Source organism: Epinephelus moara, chromosome 16, assembly GCF_006386435.1.
Source record: "Epinephelus moara isolate mb chromosome 16, YSFRI_EMoa_1.0, whole genome shotgun sequence".
Classification (NCBI taxonomy): Eukaryota; Metazoa; Chordata; class Actinopteri; order Perciformes; family Serranidae; genus Epinephelus; species Epinephelus moara.
In genome coordinates, this window is record NC_065521.1 from 24,987,575 (window position 1) to 25,012,672 (window position 25,098).

Genomic DNA, 25,098 nt, shown 5'->3' on the forward strand with positions numbered 1-25,098 from the left:
GTCCATTGTCTCTTTTAACATTGTTGTAATCATTACATGCAGTGAATTCATTTCGTCAAAATTGTGTTAATTCTGTGTGTAATCACACCAAAGTACTAATAACTATAAAGGCACTATAGTCTGCATTGATTTACAAATCAAGCAGAACCGCTATATATTTTAAATATATTTCCAAAACTATTGGAATTATACCAAAATATGTTTGTGCCTATCTGAAACCTCATCCCCTCAGCTGTGCATTGTATATTTCACATGTGAAAACCAGGAAGCACTTCGTATGTACAAATTTCAAGGAGTGAAATAACGTCATGAAGACAGCAGCTTGTTACAGCCATTAGAAACAACTGAATGTCCAAAAGGAAGACATTTTAACTTGAGTCAAATTAAATATCTTGGGTGGAGTTTATTGCAGACAACTGACATTTAGGTGTGATTAAGTATAATTGGTTACATGATGTGTTTTTACGTAGACACACCTATGTGTGAGAACAAAGTTTGAATTGTGGTGGTGTTAACATTTGTACCGGCTGGTTCTCCAATGAAACCACTGTCCCCAAGTTTGAGCAAATACACTTGTAGGCTACCCCAGAGGATTTCTGGTACCCATGAATGTGGATCGTGATACGGGGTCATTGTATTTCTACAGTTGGCTAAGTTTTGTCACTATTGAACTTAACTACCATCCACTGGATTTTAGGATGTGTGGCATTTATTCTGCCAGGGTCAAATGCCCTATCTCACAATGTTAACAAAAGTGAAAAATAATTTATGTATTTGCACCATGATTCAGATCTGCTCCAAACTGACTTGTGCTCCACCTTTCCACGAAATCTGATGGAAGTAATAATACTGCAGACAAACAAAGCGAACAAAAAACATCACCTCCTTGGTGGAGGTTACATTTATTGGATAATTTTAATAGAAAATATTTTCTATTGACAACATTATGATTGTCAGTTTATCAAGTGAGTCCCCAACGACTCTGTGACAAGTGAAATCAATCTCACAGTTTACACTGACATTGATCCCAGACAAACTGTCCCTCCTGACAAAATCAATCAAGTACAGTAACATCATGCGTAATGACTGATGCCATCCTGGAGCACATTTCTCATGCGCTGCCCGAAGTTTTTATGTTTAAACAATCAGTTGGGAGCATTAAAGGGAGCTCATTGCAGCAGTGCTGTCATTTCCCACACTGACACTGGCCTAGTATGCCTTCCAGTCTCAAACAATTGTCTGTACCCTTGATTATGTCACACAATGTCCCTTCCTTGCCGCCTTGTTACTGAATATGACAGAAGACACTGACTTGAATTTCTTATCATGGTACATGCCACAAAGAGTGCATTTTGACTGAGGGTGCTGTCAGATTTCATTTCTCATTTACATGCAACACATCGTGGTTAGAAATTGACCTTTTTCAAAGCAGACATTGCTTGGCGTGTCATAGCAGGAAGAGGACAGGCCAGGGTCCTGGTGTTGTGCACGTCAGTTTGTTTCACCTTGGCTTTTTCCTGCTATGACAAGTCAAAAGGTTTCAGTAATAAAGGTTTATTAATTGCCTTGGTTTTGACTAGATGAAGACTGAAAATGAAGGTGTAATTTGCCTCTGTTTTTGAAGTTGAATTAAATGAACCAAAAGCACTTGGTTGGGACGGATCAGCTATTCATAAATCCATCCCTAATTAGTCTAAACCTAAAAAATCTTAGCTAGCCAGAGTAGTCAAGTTGTTGCTAGGAGACGTCTGTCACTCTGTCCAATCAGAATGCATTTACTTGACAGACGAACTGGACGCGAGCGAACATCAGATTGTTCCCTGCTTGCAGCGAACTTGCCGAGCGACGTGTAGCTTGTTTGAAACCCCACGCGCCCTGGCTTTATATTGGCAAAGCTTCGCTCACCTCCAGCCTATTTTCAGAGCAACAGCAAGCCGTTACTGACGTTCGCTCAGCTGGACTGGCTTCCTAACGTTAAATGTTGCCAGCATCTGGACAGTTTTTCGCGCTCCTTCCGTCGGAGTTCGCTCGTTCGCTGAACGTTAGGTTAGGAGCAGGTGTCTGGGAGCCCACTTGTCCACTAACGCCGGTCAGTTGCCTTTTCCTTTTTCATAGGTAGGTATGACTTTGTTTTATTAATGAACACTTGGATAAATGTGTGTGTCAGAGTCTGTAGCATCCGTGAAAATAAGAATGAGAGGGAAATTCTGAAACCAGCTAGCTAGGTTAGCCTGATATTTTGTAATTTGAGGTAACTTTGTAACGTTATGTTCTGTTCTGGGGTTTTTTTGTGAAATGTTTCAAATCCAGAATTTTGAGTGTCAGGTCAGATATATTCAGAATGTAGGTACCTTTTACACTTACTCTAATATTAGCATGCTAATGTTAGCTTTGTCACTTTGCTAGCCACCAGTCACACCTAGCAGTTAGTGTAAGTTGAACACATAAGTTAGCTTGCTAGGTAGTGACAACTACACTAATCTCTATGTAAGAACTAGTTGCTTTGTATGTTGCATTTTAATTTAGTGATGCTTAAATCTCCACTTAGTAAATTATAATGACGTCTTAATTTAAGAAGAACTGGTGCAATGAGATGATGAATTTATTAAGTAGAACTGGCCCCTTCTATCCCTGTAGTCCTCACAGCAGACCAGGATATCAATAGTCTCCCAGAATGTTTTTTTTTTTTTTTAACAACAAAGAAAAAAATAAATAAATAAAAACGAAAAATGACATCGTTTTGACTTTTGATAATGCTCTGCCTGGAGAACATCTTCTGGTTGAAAGGTCAATTATGTAGCTTACATATAACAGGTGCCACCCCTTGAACGCAGACTTGCCAATCGTAGTATAGCATCAGCCAACTCCGACGGGGTTCCGACAACAACACGGCTGTGCTCCACAGACTCCACAATTGTCAAAGATATTCTTTATTTTCAGGCTGGTTTTGTGGATTTGGAGCTAAATGTTGTGCCTGGGGCACATGTATTAATGACACTTGTTACCTGGAGAGGTTGGAAGGAAGTATGCGTTTCTTCCCCATTTCAAAACCAAAATCAAACTCTGAAAGGTGTAAATTTAGCTAACATTAGCTACTGAGGATATAGCCTATTGAATACACATGCTGCTTTTGCTATTTATTGATTTTAACAATGAATTAAGACTTACTCTGCTCTCCAGGAACCAGTGAAGGGAAGCAGGGAAACTTTGCTGAATTTCAACCAGCTGTGTCGTCGCAGTGTGTGCACATGAGTTGTTTGGTTTCCCACAGAGCTCCCCACCCATTCAAGGCAGAGGTCCGGCAGCAGAGGTCTGAGCACTGGCAGTAGCGTGGATGGAATCCAAACACCATTCACCTGCATACACTGTGATACCACACAGCGAGTTAAATATTAGCGAAGTTTCCCTTTATATTCATTGTCTTCTGTCTTGATTACCAGGTGATGTGGTGGTTCATGTTTACACTGTGATCTGTACGTTAGGCTTTAGCTTCTACTTTAATCTTTTTAACCAGTTTTTGCTGCTGAGCCAGTTTGACATCTGAATATATCCTTCAAACACATATTGTAGACCCCTCTGCTTCTCTCTGAAACTGCTGATGATATTTCTGCAGGAAATGCAGTTCGTTACAGTGTGGGCTCAATGCTTGTGCCAACTGCTTGACAGTTCATCACAAAGGCACATGGCTTAGCGAAGGGTCAGTTGGGAATGAACAAGTTGTGCATTTTTTTCTTTATCAGTCCACATAATTATTACCCACCACCTACAAAGAGTTTAAGGATGTTTAGACTTAAAGCCAAAGTTTACCTAAAACCACTTCATGCAAACAGTTGAATAGTAAACTGCTCACACCCAGTAACACTCCCTGTTTTCATGAAGAAACTCTTTAATGTCAGCGGGGATTTAGAGCTGATTGCTTTCTGCAGTCTGTGCAGCCACAATATCCAGTTAAGGAATACTTATGTTTGTTCTGCCTCTCTGGGTTTCCTTCCTTGTTTGGCTCTTCGCTTCTCCTCTGAACTATTTGCAGTTTGCACCTAACGTTCCCTCTTTTTCTCTCAGTCCTCCCCTGTGTATCCATCTTCTTTTACCTACTCTTGCGTGGTGAATTTGTTCCACTTGAAGACTCACTACAACAGTGGAAATCGAATCCCCAGCACCACAACTGCAGGTGTTCCTTCACTGCTTCTTTGACCCTCCCCCACCCCAACCGAAAAACCTACACACAGGTTGCAGAATAAGGAGCGTCCATGTCTGATTTGCTGTGTGCTGAGGCGTGATAAATGAAATTACAGTGCTGTCATGCAGGGATTTTAGACCCCACAGTAAGCCCTGGTTTTACAGTACATTGCCTAACCAGGTTTTTGCCCCCCCTACCCTCCTTCATGTATGAAGCACACGTAATTTTCTTTGGCCTCACCTGATTTACATATTCTGTAAGCATCTGTTGCTGTGTGGAGGCTTTGATTTGCAATTAAAGAGGAAAAATATTTAAATCATGCAGGGAATTTGCTTAGCCAAGGATTTCACAATACATTTCCCAACAAATGGGTTGACTTTTCTGCTACTCAGGGGATTTTAGATTTCCTGTTGAAGACTGAAGAAATATCTTTCCTGTAACTGTCAGTTACAGATGGAGATATCAGCTGTGTTGCCAAATGAGCTGTTGCAATGCACTGTGCCGGCCCCTCCACTGGGTGGGGATCATCAGACTACATAGAGTGAACATGATGTTCCCTGTCACGCTTTCTCCATGTCAGTGCATTTTGGTTTCCAGCAAAGTCACTCTGATGTTTTCCATTTCATGCTCCGGGAACAATTTAGGGGTGACTGTTGCAAGGATTGAAATTATTTGTGTGTTTGGGGCCACTGATGCCTTTAGTCTGCATGTGAGTAACAGTGTGACGAATTCAGAATTTGTCAGACTATGGTACCTCAGCTTTTCTTTCATACTACAATATGAGAAATAAATGGCTAGTAAATTGCTTTAAAGGCCGCAGAAATCAGTGTGGCGACTATATTAAAATATAAGAACTTGTTGGTAGTAAACAAAGTGCAGCAACAATAGTGATCTGTCCTCATCAGTGCTAGTGGAGCTGAGGAGGAAATGAAGGCCAGTGGAGTTGATTAATAATGACTACTTTGTGCATGAGCCAGAAAGCTCCCAGCCTAATACATTTTACCGCTGCTGTCTTCAGCGTCTCTGGAATAAATCACAATATTACAGTGCAAGAGCAAAATGATAAAAGGCTTCTTTAGCACAGAGCCCAAACGGGCAACGGGACAAAATCAGTTCATTAGAGTAATTGGTTGAATGTTTCTAATTAGCTTGAGAGATATTTATTCTGACGGAAATTGATGATAGTGCTTAACCCTTCCTTTGCAGAATTCATCATCCAGGTCTGTTCCTTCCCAGTTTCTTGATCTTCCAAAGGGAAAAGGTGAGGAATGATGAATATTCATAATCAGTTAACACTGGCTTCATTTGCAGCAGAAACCAGTTAGCAGTGTTGCTATTTACAGGGTGTGAGCACCACTCTGACAGCTTGTCATTGTTTCTTCCCATTAATTTGCTGTGGTTTATTCATGATGCTCCAAATATAAAGCATCCCAGTGGAAACTTGATAATCAGACTCATTCTGTTGTCATGATGTTGTGCTTTGTCACATTTTTCTGCGCTCTTAGAATTTCTTGCAGCAAATATTGTGAGCCGTGTGCTCCTAATGTATAAATAAAGGAGAGGCTTGACATATCAAGGTGGACAGGAGCGGCCCTCAGTTTTGACAGCAGTGTGACGGGTTAGGGAGGGTGTTATGTGCTGTTGTGAAACTGTCGGGTTTGTCATCACCTCCTGATTAGGCTGCTATCTCTGCTCTGCCTTTGAGGACCAAGAGCGGGGAGGAGAGCAGCAGAAATGACTGTAGAGACAAATCTTTTGCCTTGTCTTTCAAATACTGAAATATTTGTGCATTGTGTGCATTTGGTCCTTCAGGGAGGAGCGGAGAGTCAGCTGTGGAAAAAGTTGGGCTCAGGTGGGTGCACGTAGACTGGCCTTTGGTCACAGACACATGAGCAGGGACCGCACCATCCAGACCCAAACCAGAAGTGACAGTCTGTCTACTGTAAAGGTCATAGCCGTTATTACCTCTGAGCTTCCAAGTATCTGTGGTCGCCATCTATTTACCACATTGCATCTGCAACCCTCTCCCCTTCAAGCTTCTCCCTCACCTCCCCTCAGTGGCACAGCAGTGGGCAGCTTGTGGCATTTTAAAGGCGGTAAGCCACTGCATGAAATGCAGCCCTGTCATATCACAGATCATGTAATGTGGTCAACTGCTGAAGGTTATCATTTGCAGAAGCAATATTGTTGCGCCACTGAGAGAGAGGTAATAAAGCAGGAGGCAATAATTGCAGTGGGGTTTGATGGCATCATCGAAATAAACATCTTATTTATCTGTAAATATAGCATGGAAATGTTCACAGTGCGCTCCTCCTAGTGACATTTTCATTGCTACCTTATTACACTGTATTAAAAAAATGCAAATCACTGCATGATGTAATTCCTCCATGGTGCATTGTAATACAAGATAAAGGACAGCAAAGGGTCATTTCTATTTTTAGAGGAAAAAGCCTTGGAAGTGGAAGACAGTAAACTAGTTAACATCACAGTCATTCCTTTGTTTTAACAACATGGCACGCAGTTTGTGCAGTGACAAAGTCTATGCAAAACCTCAATTTGAATATCAATGATGACCATTTGACTTTACATAAGCTGCAAATTGCCATTTCTGACTAACAACAGCTTATCATTGATGGTGCTCTAACCTTTGGTGTAGCACTGTTTGTCCTGAGGCTCACTCATTGCTATTTACATGCAGTTAACATGCTTAATTAGATGTGTTCTGGTGAGTGAAGTGCTGGTCATATCTGGCAGCCGAGCCACTCTAAGCATGGCAGGAAACTAAATCAGAGTCATTTCCCGTCAATTAGTGAGTGATTAACAGCAGGTCAGCGACGGCTGGCTGACCTTCTGGCCACCTAATGACTTTAACTGGATCAATGACTCTCCAATCGCCGGCCACATCAAACCTGTGCTGTCAGTGGACAGGCCCTGTAGGAGCAGAGAGTCATTGAATATACCTCTGACTGCCCACTTCTCACTCTTGTTCTATCTTTGGCCTGTCACCTCTCTCTTTCTCTGCAAAATTGTCACATCAACGCTCTTTTTTTCCCCCTCTCGCCCCCCTTCATATACTGTTGGCTCACTGCTATCTTTTTATCTTTTTCTGTCACTCGCTATGGCTCCAAGCACCTTCTCAACACTCTCAACACGTTCTCACTTTGGTATACTTTCTTTTAACCCTGTGTTACCTGCACACTCCAGAGCAGCAGTCCAGACTAAGGCTGCAGCAAATGGTTATTTTGCAATAGCATTTTTTTTTATTGTAGAAATTTTTATCTTTTAGAAAATAGTTAAAATATTCACTTTGATTATAGTCGCATGCTGTAGCAGAAAGTGTTACTGATAACATTAATGATGGATGGTAGTGAGCCAGCATGCATAATACCAGGACCCTGAAACTAAATGTAATTCAGTCCTAATTAATTTTATGTTTCACGCCTGTGGTTTTCCCACTGTGACATGTAATATTGTCCTCTGTGGAAAAAATCTTTGAAATCCTCACGTGTGAGAAGCAGGAAGCTGCAAATGTTTTGCATTTCTGTCTTACTATAGTTTTTGATTCACTTTAAATGGATCAGTTGACCTGACCTCTGGCCCTCTGTACGATGTTCTTCCCAGGTGGAGCAGTTGGTGTAGTCGCTGGAAAATTATTAAGGCTGCAAAAATACTTTTGTTGCCAGGGAGAAGTTGATTTTTAGGGTCTAAGAGGGACCGACAGGAGGCTTTAAAAATGTTCCCAGCTTAGACACACATTTTATTTTTACAGCACTGAGGAAAACACTTCAATTTGAACCAATTTACTCTGTTATATAGAATAGTAAACAGCTTTGACGATGTGCTTTTTTTCAATAATGCAGAAGCAGACATTAATAAACAATACAAACTGATTAAATGTAACTGATAACACAATAGAAGAACAAGTAATAAATCTTAATAAATATCTGTCCCTTTGTTAACCCTAAAGTTGTTGTACTTACAAACTCCAGGCAGCTAAATGATAAAGCTGGTCTTGGATCAGTCTCAGAAACTTTAAATTAAAACAGGAATTCAGAGAGTGAGCATTGAGTCTTTAATTATTAATATCATTGCTGTCTTATGTTGGATTTTTGATTTAAAACTTGTTGACTGAAATATTGAAGTCACCTGCTGAACTGGGCTGGAATTTTGGGTCTACTTTGTCCTTTTCTTCCCCCTTTTCTTTGTATTTCTCAATTTTTGTTGTGCAACAGAACAGAGACTGTTCTTCCTCTGACTGTGTGTTTGGGTCAGGAGGTTGATGATTCAGTATTTTCCTGTGTTGAAACTTCCTGATTTCCTGTAATCCGGCTTTTGCCTGGAAATGTTTGCACAATGACCTCCAGTGGATAATGAAGTCCAGCGGACAATGAAGTCCAGTGGACAAGACTCCAACACTCATGATGAATTCTCATGAATTAGGAATTTGGTTCTTTTTGTGTCCATTCTACTTCCTTTGGCATTTTCCATCTGCTCAAAGATGCTCCCTGTTTTGTCTCATGCACATTTGTTACATTTTAACATTACAGTTAAACATTTCATTCTTGTCTTGTTATTCTCTCTGTTAGATTTTATTGCAGCCAGTTGTTACTCCTCCAGTGCTGCAGCTGTTGCGTCAGTGTTGTCATAGATTTGGCCTGATGTGGCTCCTCCTGTGTCCATACAGCCTGTTTTCCCAGAGCTGAAGGGCTTTTAGCTAATGTTCTTCTTCCAGAGATCAATTGAGTCTTTGAGGGGATGCCAACAGTGTCCGGTTTTGTAGCTTTTTTTGACACCTGTCTTTATATATTTATGTGTCCACCACACCTTCCTTACTTCTCTTATCCCTCTCTGCTTTAATCTGTTGTGCTCTCCATTTCAGTCCTACTTCTTTCCCTTTCTCTCTGAACCTCCACACCCATACTGCAGCCATTTACTATATTGCCTCTGTCTCCTTGCTTTTTAAACTGATGGACTTGTCCCTCCCTCTCTCTCTCTCTCTCTCTCTCTCTCTCTCTCTCTGTCTTTTGCTGACTGCATCTGTTTTTCCTGCAGCTCCAGACTTTTAAGTTGTTCATTCATAGCCTTCCCTTCTTCTTCTCCCTTTCCCTCTCTCGCTCCACCTTCCCGTCTCCCTCCTCATATATCATTCCATCTCTCCCGCCAGTCTGCCAGCTGACTCACCTACGGTGGAGTCGGGAGGAAGGAAAATGAGCACAGAGCTTTTGCAAGGGCAAGTAAGAAGTCTCTCACAGATGAATGGTTTTGAGCGAAGGCCTGGCTAGTAGCTACTGCATGAGGGAGTGACAGCTGAGGTAAATGTCTCCTCACAGATAAGTTTATACTACAGAGGTCAGGGAGGTGGGTTTACTCTCCTGTTTGAGTTTCTCATTAAAGGCTGACTCCATTTGCATTTGTTTCTGGGTTTTCCGTGACATAGGTAAGGGCGCTAATTATTTTAATAATAATTGAAAGGGTTAATCCTGATCTTTTTTTAAGTGTGGTTGTATGAGATACTTATCCATAGTTAGTGTATTACCTATAGTAGATGGCAGGTGGCTCGGTCCCAGTTTGGAGAAGCAGACAGGAGTACCAACACAGAAGCTAAGTAATGTACTGCTGTGGATGGGGGACAAGAGCATAACGTGTTTTAGCCAATATCAACCTAAAAATAGGACCACCTAGTACTAGTTTTAAGTGTAAGCTATATTTAGAATATTTTCACCACTTAACCTTGCCACCAGACAGCCCTTATACCCATGGAAACTGACACCACTGCATTGCTCTCTTCAAAGCCACCAGACTCTTGACAAAAGCAGTAATTTTACCCTGCAGAACACAGGAGTTGCTGGTCTACTGCTGCTTTGGTCAGTTTGTTTGTGTTGTGTGACTATCAGATCCAAACTAATGTGGCGTCCACAGCAGTGCATTGCTCAGCTTCAGCGCCGGTTAGTTGGTTAGATAATATAGGTTATTTGGGAAATTGATAACACACAAATCTCAAAGAAAGCCTGGCTTAAGGTGAGCTAGGGGGTTTATATGTAGCGACGTCATCATGCAGAAAGTTACGTCAGGTCACGTAGAAGGGCTTGGGATAATAGTATTTTGACACTAAAACATATGCATTTCGACCAAAATTTGAATGTTCGGATTTGAATACATATGCAACACTACCGTAAAGCAACAGAACCTATAAAAAAAAGCTCAGGAACCCCAAAAATAATGGACCTACCCTTTAACATGAGACTCTGGCTATGTGGAGGTGAAACAATTAGAAAGAGACAGGAGAGACATTATCACTATTGATCAGTCTGAGTGAGACTTCCTACAAGCTGGACACTAATTTTCCTACATCTTCCACTTGCAGTTGCCTTCTAAATAATACAGTGTTGGTTTATGTTTAATTGCTTGACCTGAACAGAGGCTGTAGATATGAAGTGAGTCAGACAGTGGTTCCAGTTGAGAACAACATTGACCATTAGGTACTAATAACTTCCTGATGATAAAGGAAAACCCATTTTCCACACAGTAAAATCACCTTTATGTTATCTTAATTAGTTTTTTAGTAAATAAGAGGAAACATTTGTCAGACATAAACATAATGTTTTATTGCAAAGAAAGAACTTTGTCTTCTGTCTCCGCAATAAAACCTGACACAAACAAAGGCTCCCTTCCAAAACCACAGTTCAGGTTTGTTTGTTTTTTGTTTGGTTTTTTCAATAAATATTCATTCAGAGAAACATTTTACAAAAAAGTTCAGTCCTTAAATCATCATATAATAATAAAACATATAAAACATATGATGGACCACCAACCTTTTCTTTTTTTTCATTCCTGGCTCTTCAGGGTCTGCCTAAAAAATGTTACAAAAATTTAACCGATTACTTCTTTAATGTAAAATAACAACTGTATTTGTTTCCAGATTAATCTATAATTGTCATGTCCATTTTCCATATTCTCACCCAGTTTTTGTCTCTGCCCCTGGCATACATCCAGCCATGGCTTTGACCCTGAACTCTCAGCCTTTCTTCAGCCATCCCGCCTCTCCTGAGGATAATGGCAAAGGTTCTCACCTATCTAAACTGGCGTCATCAATCATTATTCCCATGCTGTCTGCTCCCGTGGCAGCTTTTGTCTGCATGCCTGGCATATCCGCAGGCACCAGTGGCAGATGGGCAGGCTGGCTCCCTCAGGTTGGACAGGCACAAAGAAAAACTACAGCAGCTCAGTGGGAACGGGGTTTTCTGAGTGGACATGGTGCTGCCCCAGTTACCTGAATGGTTGTGAGTACTTTATTTTTAGGAACAAGTGTAGAGTGAGTGTGTTTATCTCCTCATGTCCGTCTGTTTCTCACCTGGATCCTTGGTTTTCCTTCTCCTTTCTAATTTCAGGTAGAGATCAAAGTTCATCTGTATATCAGTGTTTGTGTACTGTGAGGCTTCAGCGCTGTCAAGTCTACAACAGAGTGAGTATCATGCATTCTTATTCAAGTCTGTTTATCTGTAAGGCACACACAGAAAAACAACAAATATTATGCAAAGCGTGCAGCACAAATTGACATTAAAAATACAGTTAGATGATTAAAATTAGATAAACTAAATACCATGTGATGGGATCACTTCTGTGATCTGCGACTTAAAACGAATGTGGGCCAGGGGGGAATGGCCCTTTTCCTGCAACATGAACGTGCCAAAAACTACAGTTCTTTGAACGGCCACTCGAGGCTGGCTCCAGAAGCGGGTCAATCCCCTTAGACCCCCATGTTAAAATGTCCAACTTAAACATGTTTACAGCCTGATACAAAAAACAGTTTTGGTCTCTATAGCTACTTGCCTCGTTCATGACGACTGTACAGGGGGCGAATTTTTATGTAACTCACCCATTTAAATTTTATTAAGGTTAAAAGTTACACATAATTAAAGGCGTGGGTGCTTTGATTCACAGGCTGTCTGCTGATAGTGTCCTGGGTTCTCATTCAGATCCACCCCTCGCTCCTCCACACAGCTCCACCTCATTCAAATAAGGTCAGCTTTGGCTCAAAAAAGAAGATGGCGGAGGCCTAAATGCCGAACTTGAGGCCTCAGAATGGGAGTCCACAAACCACTGAGTCACAGTAGATACATCCACTATTTTACACAGTTTATGCGTTTAATTCAAAACTGCAAATGGTGGCGTTCCAGAAAAAGTCCAGGGATCACTTAAGTCAGCAGGATTCATCACCAAAGTTAATTTACCCTAAGGGGGAAGATTAATATCTGAACAAAATTTCCTGGCAAGATATTTCAGTCTGGACCAAAGTGGTGGACCAACCAATTAACAGACTAACACCATCCAGGGAGCCATGCCACTAGTGTGTTAGAAACATGGAATAAAAGCAAATCATTTAGTCACACCAACAACTGAGTAAACTCAGTAACACTGCAGTTAGTATTTATTGTATTTTGCAGTGTTTGTTTGTACTTGCTGAGGGATTGCAGATGGAACGCACATAGTTGTCAAATCTGGCACAAACCATATCATGTCTTTGCTTCATATGGATGTTTTTGTACATAAACAAATTTAATAGAATAGAAAGACAGAAAAAATCCTCCTAACAGAGAGAGGTAAACTGTTCAACAGTCTGCAGGCAGCAGTGGGAAAAGCTCAGTGAGTTTTGGATTTTAACTGAAAGCATGGAATTGAAAAGAGTAATTGTGTAGAGGATCTAAAGGGCTTTTGGAGGTGGAATAGGGACTTGGGGGGTTTAAAATATAAACTGGTGCCAGTCCACACATTGCTCTAAAAGAAAGTAAAAGCAGATTCACTTTTGTATAGCTGGATTTTAGACAAGCTGGAGGGGAGATATAAGGCCAACTGACTGACACATTAATCCACAGTAATCAAGACACAAAGAGGTGAAAGCATGAAAAACAAATCATCTGTTGATCTCTGTCACTGTGTTTGCTGGATCACAGGCACCTGATGACATTTATCACAACAGCAAACACAGGCAGACAACGCCTGGATTACGCAGCCCTTTATTACCCTGAAATCAGCGCATCTCGGCATCTCGTCGACCCGCCCCCCCCAGACTCAGATAAGAGACCGCAGTAATTCCTGACACATTTTTATCCACCAGCGTTACGTAACATTCATCCCAGTCATGCCTTTGATTGCACTGTAATGAACTGAAGCCCATTGGATGTCTTAGTGGCAGAATGAATTAAAAGAGCTTATGGAAGTTGGGCCCAGTGGAGCATAGAGATTACCAACACAAAAACCTGCCACAGTCATTATTTCACCTTTGTAGTCTTTTAGCTCTTGGACTGGTGCCGGAGGAGAGGAGAGAATAAGTGCTGGTCCATAGGCTGTGTGCTCTATGCTAATGTACAGTATGCATTATTATGCGTGGCACTGCATGGCTGAATATTAGAGCAGTAATAAGAGAAGCTGGACCTACTAATCCAGACTGTATACATGGAGGAAGAAGAGGACAGAGGGAATAGATAGAGGACAGGAAGGAGGAGGGGGGAGTTGGGGGGTTACAATAAAGGAATGGTCAGAATCCACAGAGAGTGAGGTGAAGAGAGAGTGAGGGAGGGAACAGAGGAGGAGGAGGGAGGGAGGCAGGCAAAGAAGAAGGGTGATGTCACCTCTAACAGGCAGCCAATGAGAGTCAGGGAGGGAGAGAGAGAGAGCGCGTCCGAAGGAGGGTGTGTTTTTCTATCACTGCAGCATCAGCAGAGAGGAGAGGGGCACAATCAATTTCATAAAGAAGAGGAAGAAAAGGCACAAGTAGATAAGGAAGAGGGGAGGGAAAAAAAGGACCCAAGGAGTTGCCAGAGGAGAGGAACATCACTGTGAAGGTAAGAGGATGTTTCTGTAGTGAGACGGGCAGTTTGTCAGTAAACAGAATGAGAGCGGGAGAGAGCTGGTGAGCGGATTAATTAGGCTGTTAGGTGGAGGTGGCTTGTTATGGAATCGCACTTTTGCCTCACATTGCTTCGGCAGTAAAGACGACAGTCTGGGTCTTGTAAATCACTTTAACAGCGTTTATCCTGCTCCCCTCAGGTGTGTTGATGTTTAGATAAACTATAAAACTACATCTTTTTCAACACACTTAGACTGAAAAAATAATACTTCAATGAATTTCAAAACACTTATTCGTTTCAGTGGTAGTGGGGGTTGTGATTAATTATACTACCCTGTAACACTGCATTAATTTGAACCGCATAAAGAATTTTTGCATATTGAAGCCAGGTGGCATGGATAACCTGTTGGTGCAGATTACTTTAGAGAAAATGTTCTTTCTGTTTTTTTTTTCGTGTATTAATCATGCCGATTGAACATCCAGTGTTTTGCATGCAACAGGGTCTCCTCTGATATTAATATTAAAGATACAGCATTGCTGTGTGCCATTGTACCGCCTCACTGGCCAGATTACAAGACAATCTTACACTTTGTTGTTATCGGCTATGGCTTGGGGATTTTTGTTGGTAGAAAACTAGATTTAATTTGGATTACTTGTCTTAAGAGAAACGTGGCGATTGAGTTTGTGTTTTAATAACTGCAAAGTGTATTGAACTGCACTTTAAATCTGTTGCATTACGATAGAACCATTGTAGAAATGTACAGACAGCCCTTCTTTACAATTTCCTGCCAAATGTGAAAAATATATCATGCAAATGTACTTTAAATATGCCCCCATACAATACATATTTGCATTGTGCATTTTTCTGCGAACTGATGGTAATCTTTCAGGCAAATGACATGCTTTGCCTTGCTACTTTAATATGAAAATTAATTTTCTCTCCTCATTCCCCTCCCCCAGCTAATAGCTGAGTGACTTAATGTTAAGTACTGCCCATGAATACAATGTGCTGCTACGATTTTCATTGATGTGGGGGCCGAAACTCAGCTGTACAGCGAACAGTACAGCGGAGCAGACTACAACAATTTTCTAGTCTACCAATCTTATCTCCTGCAGCTGCAGTGGGTCTGTTTGCCAGAGCAGGGTAACCTGAAACTACAGACCTTGGAGTGAAGAAATAGAAGTAATCTAAAAAAAGGACTGGAAAGGGGAAGAAAGAAGGAGAGATTCAGATATCAACAGGAGACAGACAGTGAGAGAGATATTTATTCGGAAGGAAATATCAGGGGAAGTGAAAAAAAGGGTGGGGCAGCGCTCGCAGCAGACTGTGTGGAGGTGTGCCCATGAAAAGCAGGCGCTCACCTGGCTGTATGCCATACAGCTGCCTGCTGTCACCCTCTGCGGCCTGTTACACATCTGTTCTACGCAATGGCAGAAAATAGACAATGTTCCACCAGTTGTGTTAATGATGTAGCTGCTAAAGGCTATAAGCAGCTGCTAAAGGCTATATGAGCTTGTTTCGTCTGTAGGTTGTCTGTGCATGTCTGGGTTTTTTGTGGGTGAGTATATCTCTGTGCATTTGCTCATGACATGCACTCCCATCCTGCTGATATGACCAGACTCAAGAAAATATGACCAGATGCACAAAGATATGTATATGTATGGGTATCTTGGTGCATCTGCTCATATCATGTGAGTGCATGTGTGTGCTAGTGGTGTACTGAACCTGCTCTCCCTCCCTCCCTCCCTCCCTCCCTGCCTCAGTAGCCTGCAGCTTGTCCCAGATGAACCCAGTCAGGGGACTGGAGGGGAGGGAAGGCACTGCGCCTGACAATGACTTGTTACCATCTGTACAACATCCATAAACATACTGCACTGCACACATTCACACAATAGATCAAGATCCAGCAGCTGCTGAAGAGGGCGTGTTGGAGTGAATGAGTGTGTGTATGTGTGTGTGTGTTGTGTTTGTTTGTGTGTGTGTATGTGTGTGTGTATGCATCCTCTCCGTGGCAGCAATGCCCCAGAGACCCACTACTGGTCACATTATCATACTATTTAATGCAGTGTGGGGTTTGTATGGCAGCGGCAGCCGGATCTCCTGGCGGTGTTTGGAGCTGCTAGAGTAGCAGGGATGTTGTTGTCGGCGTAGCAGGCTAGACTTGGAGTGTATGATTACCCTTGCTACAGTATGGCGCAGAATGTAATCTCCCCTTGGACACGGGCTGGTTAATTGAGCTGTTCCATCAAAGAGATGGATGGAAACGGGGATTTATGGGAGTAGAGAGGGACAGGAATCTGCAGTGAAAAGAGAGAGACAAGGCAGGGGAGGATGGTGTAAGCAACATAAAAAAGATAAAGGAGGTGGACTTCCTTTTGAAACGCAAAGCATCCTTTAATTCATGTTCACTGCTATAGGTACCGAAGAGAGTAGAGAGAGAGAGAGAAGGAGGGATCAAGTAGGATATAGAAAAGGGCAAGGTCATGAGGGAGGATGGGCAGTAGCAAAAGGAAGCATAGAAATAAAAGACGAAAAGATTACAAGGAGGATTCAGATTGTGGTTGACGAAGATAATGAGAGAAAAGGCCTGCAGTATGTGGTCAGATATTAATGCTTTTGCTCCATTAATTTTTATAGGATGATAATGTCAGAAACTGGCCTGTTTCCAAATGCCTTTAGTCCTGCAGTTGAGTGAAGAGCTGGTGTTGTGTAGGAGGAGATCTGCTCTCAATCTGCCAGTTAGGAGCAACTCCGGGGAAGAGCAGTGCTGCGCTGGCCCTTTGCTCCTAAGCCACCTGTTATTGCCTCAGGGCACCTTTGCCAGTCATGCTGCTCACCAAACACAGATACATCAACACACACAAACACATCTGTACAGGCACAACTTAGTCAACACACACAAACAAACGCCCTGCAAATACAAGCTGCAGAGATCCTGTTGCACTGCGCCAAATTAAAGATTCTCTAATGTTGCCTCCCTGGCCTGATTACTTAAGCGTCTGCCACTGATCAAAGAGCGCACTCGCCACTTTCTGGGGATTCAGCCATTAAAGCAGCGACGGGGTAAAATAAGGGTTAAGAGAGAGAAGTATCTTTTCGACTGAAGTGTCAACAATAACTGTTTCATCTCTGGTTTCCTTTTCATCCTCCTTTGAGAATAATAGTTGTAAAGTTACAAACTCACAAACACACATTCAAAGGCTTGTGAGCGAGCACTCTTGAGTTATCTCCCGGTGTGTGTGTGCCTTTTTGATGCCGTGCATGTGTGTGCGCGCACTCACATGTGCACCTTCAGAATGCTGTCAAGATGTAGAGTCAGTCCCCTCCTCACCACTCCTGGTTGCAGCGTGGAGGATGTTTGATTTAGGCTGTGCAGATGGGAGTCAGCCCACTGGGTGTCAAGTGGGGGATTGTGTAGACATGCTGTCGGGGTTTGGTGGAGAATACATTGTGGTGATTTAGGGAGCTAAGGGTCAGATGGATTGACAGGCCAGCCACGGGTAAATGATTATAGAGATCTGAGGAGGAGGGAAGCAACCCAGCAAAAGGGGAGAATGAAATTTGCAGAGGTGAAATGAGGCAGGCAGGGAGAGAAAAAAACCTAAAGATGGAAAGGACTGATTTAAAAGGCGGCGGGATGGTATGGAGATGGTGAAAAGATAAAAGCTGTTATGGAAGATGAGACAAAGTGGAAGAAGACTGTCATGGCAATTTCTCTGAACCACCTTGTTCCAGTCATCATTTAAGACTCCCGTTCTCTCTTCTTAGACAGCTGGAGCAAACCTTTCAACCTGGGTAATCCATTTTTCCTTTTACTGCTTCTGTATCTCTATTCTTCCCTCTGCTCTTACCGCCATGCAGTTCTTTGGTTTCACATGTCATATCAGTATTCATGCTGTGGTGGACAGAGAAGCCCACATCGGGGTCTTAATCAAAATAATGACTGAGGCTCCTGTAAGCCTTCCCAGAAAGAGGCTCTCAGACAAAGACTCATAAATCCGACCCTATTATACAATTGAACCTGTGATGGAGACTAGGGCACAAATAGAGGCGTCATGTATGGAAATGAATTTAATTTGGCAGAGTGAATTACCTTATTACAGCTCTCAGAAGTGATGGCATGAGAGAGGAGAAATTGTCGAATTCCCCTGGGTGACGAATGTGATATTGGCAGTTAAAATTACAAAATTGGGACCCCATAGTGGATATTACTTGAAACCGGCAGAGAAATTAATTACTGCCAAACAAATAATGAAATTGGAGGCCCCAGATATTGTTGAAAAATATCTTAAAATGAGGGAATAAAAAAATCACTTTTATTATTATGGTGCAAACAAATAATCTGTGAATTATAATTCCTTCAGTCTGCATTGTTTAAAATAAAGCGCCAGACTCAAAAGCAGCAAAGCAATAAATCTACACATAAGACTGAATACAAATTAGGGGAGATATGAAACTCTTAAGTCTGACCTTCCTCTATGCCTTTATGATGCTGTCGCTGTCCTTTTTCTGTCTGATAAAATGATGTCTTTGTCTCAGCAAAACACAGAATTCCCCTCAGCGTCACTCCCATCTGCACCACAGTCAGCTCTATCAGAACGGCTTTATTGTCCACATCAGTAACTATAATTGGACTAAACTGACCCTCTGTCCAGTGTGTTTCCCAACTGCGTCTATGAAGTGTTCTGTTGACTGTCAAAGAGCTTTCTCTGTGCATTTGCGTGCATGCGTGATTCACTATTAACAGTGGCCAGTGTGAGATGACCTCATGAATGCATTAACTATACATAGAACAACAATGTTGGGTTATTGCCTTTCATTTGGGAGAGATAATGTCAAGTGTCTGGTGGCCACATTGCTGTGAGATACAGTAAGTACCTCTAAGTTTCATGGCTTTTGGGTAAAATAACTGAAAAAAATTGGTTATGTAACCTGCTACCTTTTCTGCCTCACAGAATATTATTAATGCTTTTATTTGGCCTGTCATTCTTTCCACTCTGAAGGTCTTCATCATTTAATTTGATACAGATGCTTTTAGTTAATGCTCATGTTTTTCAAAATGTATGTAAGGATTTATAAGAGTTCCAAAAGATTTTAACAAAAATTAAGTTACACACTTACTTAACCAAGAGAAGAAACTAAAATAAATCGAAATATGTCATCATTAGTGTTACGATTATTAGAAAGGGAGTAGGTTTTGTTTCAGCATTGGGGAGGGACACATATTAAGCAGGGGTCTGGGGGTCCTCCGCCAGAACTTTTTGAGGAAATTAAACACTTCATTTCCACAGCCTGATGAATTTTCATGCACTAATTTGTGACTTTCTGCACAAATTGATGGTGTAAATGTCTAATTTGGTCAAAAAGTTCTCAGTCAGTCCTCTGCTGCTTTTATATTTTTACTCTGGGGGACAAATGCACATGTTCTAAATATTGAGGGGGACCTGTCCCCTGTGTCCCACCTGAAATCTACATCTATGATCAGTAGTTTACAAAAGGCCTCCACCTGTATAATATGTATTATATAGTTGATTAGGTCAACAGTTTTTAGGTAGTCCAAGCTACCCACTACCTTCAATCAAAATTTCTGAAGAATTAAAGCTGGTAAACCTGGCAATTTTCTGATTATCTATTGTGCTTTATGCAGTAAAAGTGTATACAAAATTATATGCTATTATATAATGCTATCTGTAAAATTCTAGGATGTGTTAGCTAGCCAGCTAGCTAATGTTAGCTGTGAACCAAAGAAGTGTTATCGCAGTTATCATAGTGCTAAATTGAAATATTTTTGGACGAAAAATAATAATTTTGTTGGTTGTTAATATAAATGTAGGGCTGTTAGATATGTCCATGGAGTGATGCCTTGTCTCAGAATCAAACTATTTAGCTTCTGTTTTTCTCTTTCCTTCTTTTGCTATGAGAAAGTAAGTGCAGATGGACAGTAGGTTAAAAATAGCAAAGTTATTGGTCATCAGCACCATATCTATGATCAGCACCACCTAACCTCCATTTTGGTTCAGGTGCTTTTGGAAATTCCAACATAGCAAATTTAGAGCTTGTAAATAAGGTAATAAGATTATTAGGGACAATATGAGAGATAACTGTGGCCATATTGTGATACTTTGGGGAAATATTGTACCAGTCTGGCTTTGATTACATTGTGCAGGCTGTTTATTGAGGGGACATGACAGCATTGGTTTACTAATTTATTGATTTGTTGCTGAGAGGCCGGTTGCATTTTTAATGAAACTTGGGGACATGATGTATCTGTAGGATCAGAGCTGGAGGATACTTCAGCACTGTTGCTTTTCACAAAGTTACATCACACGGCTCTGCTAAAATTTTTTCTTTCCATTACTGTTGGAATTTATTCTTCACCTGTGTTCAGATTCCCCTCTATAATGTTTCTCAATGTCCTTGGCATGACTTTCATTCTTACAGTTCTTTTTTTTCTTTGCCAGTACTTAAGCTTAGTGAAAACCGGTTACTCTGACAGTCAATAGACTGACAGTGGAAAGGCAGTGTTCGGCCACCATTCATACCTACAGATGCCTCTCTTGTACAAGTAGTATTTGACAGTCATGACTGAATGTGTTGAGGCTGAAAGTCACTGTTCTCCTGAAGGACATTTACGTTCTGGCAGTGAGTCATCATCACCGTCAAGTAGCTGACTTCTGTTTGCTCCCTAAAAGGCTGGACTGGATTGCGACATTGAGGTTTATGCTAGAGTATATCTAGTCATCAGAAGCACACCCACAAGTTCACTGATCAAGGTTGTGCTCCCTCGAACTCTAAAATTCAGTCTGAAAATTTTGTGCTTTAGTTGTTGACTAATGAACACTTTAAAATGCACTTGAAGATGGGAAGCAGTGTTTGATGTGTTGCCGCTAAGAGACGCAGAGTCATGAGTGCAAACATATAACCACTGTGTTTTTTGTAGCATTGGAGTTGAATGTGCTTGACATTGAGTGGCACGCATCATTTTCTCACTTATGAAACACATTTGTGGTTCAATGGTGTTCTGCAGCTTCCTAAAGGCTTGTTTATTTGGAGTGTTTACGTTTAAGTACATTGATTTTGTTTCACTTGTCTCCTCGCAATTCTATACCTACACTTCATTTGAATTAACCCTAACCGAAATAGATGGGGCATGAAACACGAGCGTCCACTCGAACAGACACAGTGGCCTCAAGTACTGCAGGTGATGCAAAGCAAACAGGCTGTCTGGTTTTGTCTCCTCCGCATGTCTCGGTGATGTTGTGACTGTAGTTTCTCGCGGGCCCTTTATCTGCTGTGTCAGCCATGATATATTCATTAGGGTTGGATTACAGAGGGTGGGAGGGGATCAGGTTTTGAGTGGGTTGTAATCCCCATACACTGGCCTAATTTAATCTCACCTACTGTGCCATCCTATTACACACTACACCCACCACATGCATGCAGGCAGGCACTGGCTGGAGAATAGCGGATGAGGGGCAGGCAAGGTTAAAACAGGGTAATGTCAGACAAGAGGCGTGGAGACAAAGAGGGAGGATTGTAAGAAAACAGCTACAGAGAAGGGGAATTGATTATGAGCAGCAGGAGAGAGATTCAAGTACAGGAAATGTCAAGGAGTAAAGAAATGTCAGAGACAAAAGTGGAGACAGATAGGATTTAGAGAGGTGTGCTCTCTGAGCCTGCTTTCATGAGGAACAACCGTCGTGTTGCTTCTTTCCCCTCTAAGTGGGCGGCCTCGTCTTTCAGAATGCTCAAGAGGACATTTCTCGCATGTCTCTCATGTCTTATACATGCATAGAATATAAATGCAAGAAACTGTGAATCTCTTAAATATCACAAGTTGTTTTATTCTTTTGGTGTTGTAGCCTGTATTGAGAGCAGAGGCAGGACCAAGTCACTGTTTGCAAGTCACAAGTAAGTGCACTCAAGTCCCAAGACAAGACAGGCAAGTCATGATTCAGGTCCTAAGTCAAAACTGACAAGTCCAAAGTCATGAACTTTGAGTTTTGAGTCCTAAACACACTAACAACAGAGTAGCAGTAATATATTAAGTACATGAGAACATGTATGCTTTTTTTTAAAAAGTTTTACTTATTTGTAAAATAAGTTGTTGCATCTCAGCTGTAGTTTTTTATGTGAACAAAATTATCTTTGGTATCATTTGTTCCCACTGGTACTCAGTAAGGTAACACAAGTTCTTCGTCGTTCTCTCCTGCAACTTGACTGGATGCTGTTGGATTGGTTCAAACAAAATTAATATTGGGAATTAAGTGTCAACTTGATGGGAATGAATAGCATTAATTAGTCCCTCCAGGATGTTGCAATTGTTATGATCACAGCACTTAATGCAAATTTTATAATTTACAACGAGTAAAGTCTCATCTCATTGTAGAGTTGCATGCAGCGTAATGATTTGCCGCCCCCCTGTCTCTGTTTATTATGAGGCTTACTGCTGCTGAACCGGAGCTCTGTGCCTGGGACAAACACACACACACACACACACACACACACACACACACACACACACACACACACACACACAGTGACAGGGCTAACTGTTAGCATCACAATGCAAATGTAACCCAACGTTTATTAACAGGTTAAACGACAGAATTGAGCCATTTTGATGTCTGTGTGAGATCAACAGCTGGGTGTCGGATGTTAACCGCTGCTGCAGGGCCTCTGCTCAAGCAGCACAATATGAGGAGTAGGAATGAGATGTATTTCATTAGTCTGTGGCTTCTATCACGCTTATTCACTGTTATTGGGTTGAAAACAAAAAAAAAAAAAACATATTTCAGTTTGTAAACCTGTCCAGTGTGCCTTCTGCTTAGTATATTTTGGGATGCCTCTCCATCTCATTATATTTATTCATCCAAGTTGCAAATAATTTGCATGTCAGGGAGACTTTACACAGTTGAGTAATGGTTTATATAAACTCCTCTGCTGTTTTCTTTACCATTTATGACCTACATTCCTCTCATCATCACTCCTTATCTATTCACAGCCAAAAAAAAATCAGGCCATGCTAACCTGCTGCACACTCCGTGCACCAGTATCCACCTGAAGAGGAGTCTGTGAATCTGTTCTTGTTAGCCTCTTCTGAATGCAGACTTTTAAATCAGGTTGGTGTTGGAGTTGTTTGAGTTTGCTCCCTGAATTGATCAGGGGTAATTGGGCATGGCGCTACAGAGAGCCTCGCACAGTGCCCGAGCTGCAATAATGAGGCTCTATATTTAGCTATAAAACTGTCTGTTTACATCAGCCATCATGCTCTGTTGCACAGCGGGGAAGATTGAGCAATTGTGTTTTTGTGGCCAAACTTGCAGGGCGCACTTTAGTGTGGCAGTTTTTGTAAATCATTTGTTGAAATCTGTGCCGGAGAGAGGACTGACTGATGTAGCAGGAAGCGATAAGGAGACATGGGGTGAGGCTTCTTGTTAATACGAGGGAAAGATAAAAGGCGCAATCCCCCAGAGGAAACACAGGAGCAACAAGAAGGGAAGATAGATTTATTCAGGGGTGCAGATGTCACATCGGGGGAAGGCGGGAGATGAAGAGAGAAAAGACGAAGAGCAGAAAACAAACCACATGGAGATAAAGAGAGAAACAGGAGAGACTAGACAGAGGGCCCGGACATTGTTAACGAGCTTAACGAGGTAATTATACACATAAGCAAAGACCTCATCCTCCAGGCCTTACACGGCTGGGTGGGGCAGGGGAAGCAGGAGAGAAGGTAGAATACTGGGAGAGAAAGAAAGCACGTTTATTATCAGTAACCTTTTAATAATGTTGATTGCACCATTAAAGTGTGATCCTGCTCAGGGGGATGAGCAGGAAGTGTGAGAGTGTGGAGCTTAAGATAGGAGGTGTGTTTGCAGTTCTGTAACAAAAACTCACAAGAGAGAAGGTGTCTTTATTTAGCTTCGTACAAGGTTTCTTTATAAGTTTAAAAAGCACTGAATTCATGAATATAAAGATGAGGCCTTTATTGGTATTACAATGTCTTAAAACAGTCTCTCAGAAGTCTTGAAAATGCAGACATGGGAAGTAGGTAGTTTTATGAATCTTTTTCTTCTGACATTGTATTGTAAAATTTCAAAATAACTGATAATATCTCTTTAAAAAAAATAAAAATACGAAATGCCTCTCACATTAACATCATGCAGCTCAGGATAACAGAACTAACCAGGGTGGGATACTCAGCTCAGAATAGAGGATCTGTTATCTGCTAGCTAGCTGTCACTGTACCCTGGAGTGCAAATTTAACGTAAATTGGCTATTTAACCAATATATTGGAGCATGGCTGAAGCTAGTCCAAGGAAATGCAAACCATTCTCTGTGTATTTAATGCAAAAAGTTTTTCAAATATGACGCACAGGGAATCAGTGCACTAGATGCAGAGTGAAAAACGCATAATCGCCAAGAACAACTGCCCTCGTCTCTGCCACACTACAAAGAGTCAGTTACAATTAAAATTGGACAGAATCGACCCTAAATCTGAGTAATTCATTTCTTTCCCTTTTAATTGTTATTAATGTAAAAATTGATCTTAACTTTCCCCTCAGTGGCGTTAAAAAAGGTCTTTAAAGTCTTAAATCTAACTTGCCTTAAGCTGTAGGAACCCTGTCATATCGCGCTTGCAAGCAGCCGCAATACCATCAACAGTCACAGAGAGCTGCTCACAAGAACGACCAGTGGTGCTGTAACCCTGCTTTCTTGTTTGGTAGCACTTTTCAGTCCCTCTGGCTTGTGGGTAATAAGCAGGCAACAATTTCTCTTGTGTTTTCTTCTTTAGTCCACACCACAATACGACAAGACAGCTTAAATCCAGCTTCTCCCTTTATCTCAACTGAAGTGCATGTTAACGTGAGTCTGTAACACTAACTCCTGTCCCCTGCAAAACAATGTCAGGTAGGAGCTACAGATACTCTTACTCGTACTTGAGGCTGGGGATGTGAAACAGCAACTTAAAGGTGCACATAGAATATATATTCAAGTGTCATAAATGATAATGGAATAATTACTGTATGTTATACAGATTAGTTAGTTAGTAGCAGTTTATTTCGAACA

The 25,098-nt window shown here is 41.5% G+C and overlaps 1 protein-coding gene across 3 annotated transcripts in view; it reads left to right on the top strand.

Moving 5' to 3' along the window:
* Positions 1-13,890: 13,890 nt before the first annotated feature.
* Positions 13,891-25,098, top strand: part of l1cama (L1 cell adhesion molecule, paralog a) — a 47,591-nt gene continuing 36,383 nt past the window's right edge. For 2 of the 3 annotated variants that reach the window (XM_050064762.1, XM_050064764.1), the window contains exon 1: positions 13,891-14,022. The gene's annotated coding sequence lies outside the window, so the exon portion shown is untranslated. Of the gene's footprint in view, positions 14,023-23,397; positions 23,685-25,098 lie in introns of those variants that run through there. The other variant, XM_050064763.1, reaches the window with a different exon arrangement.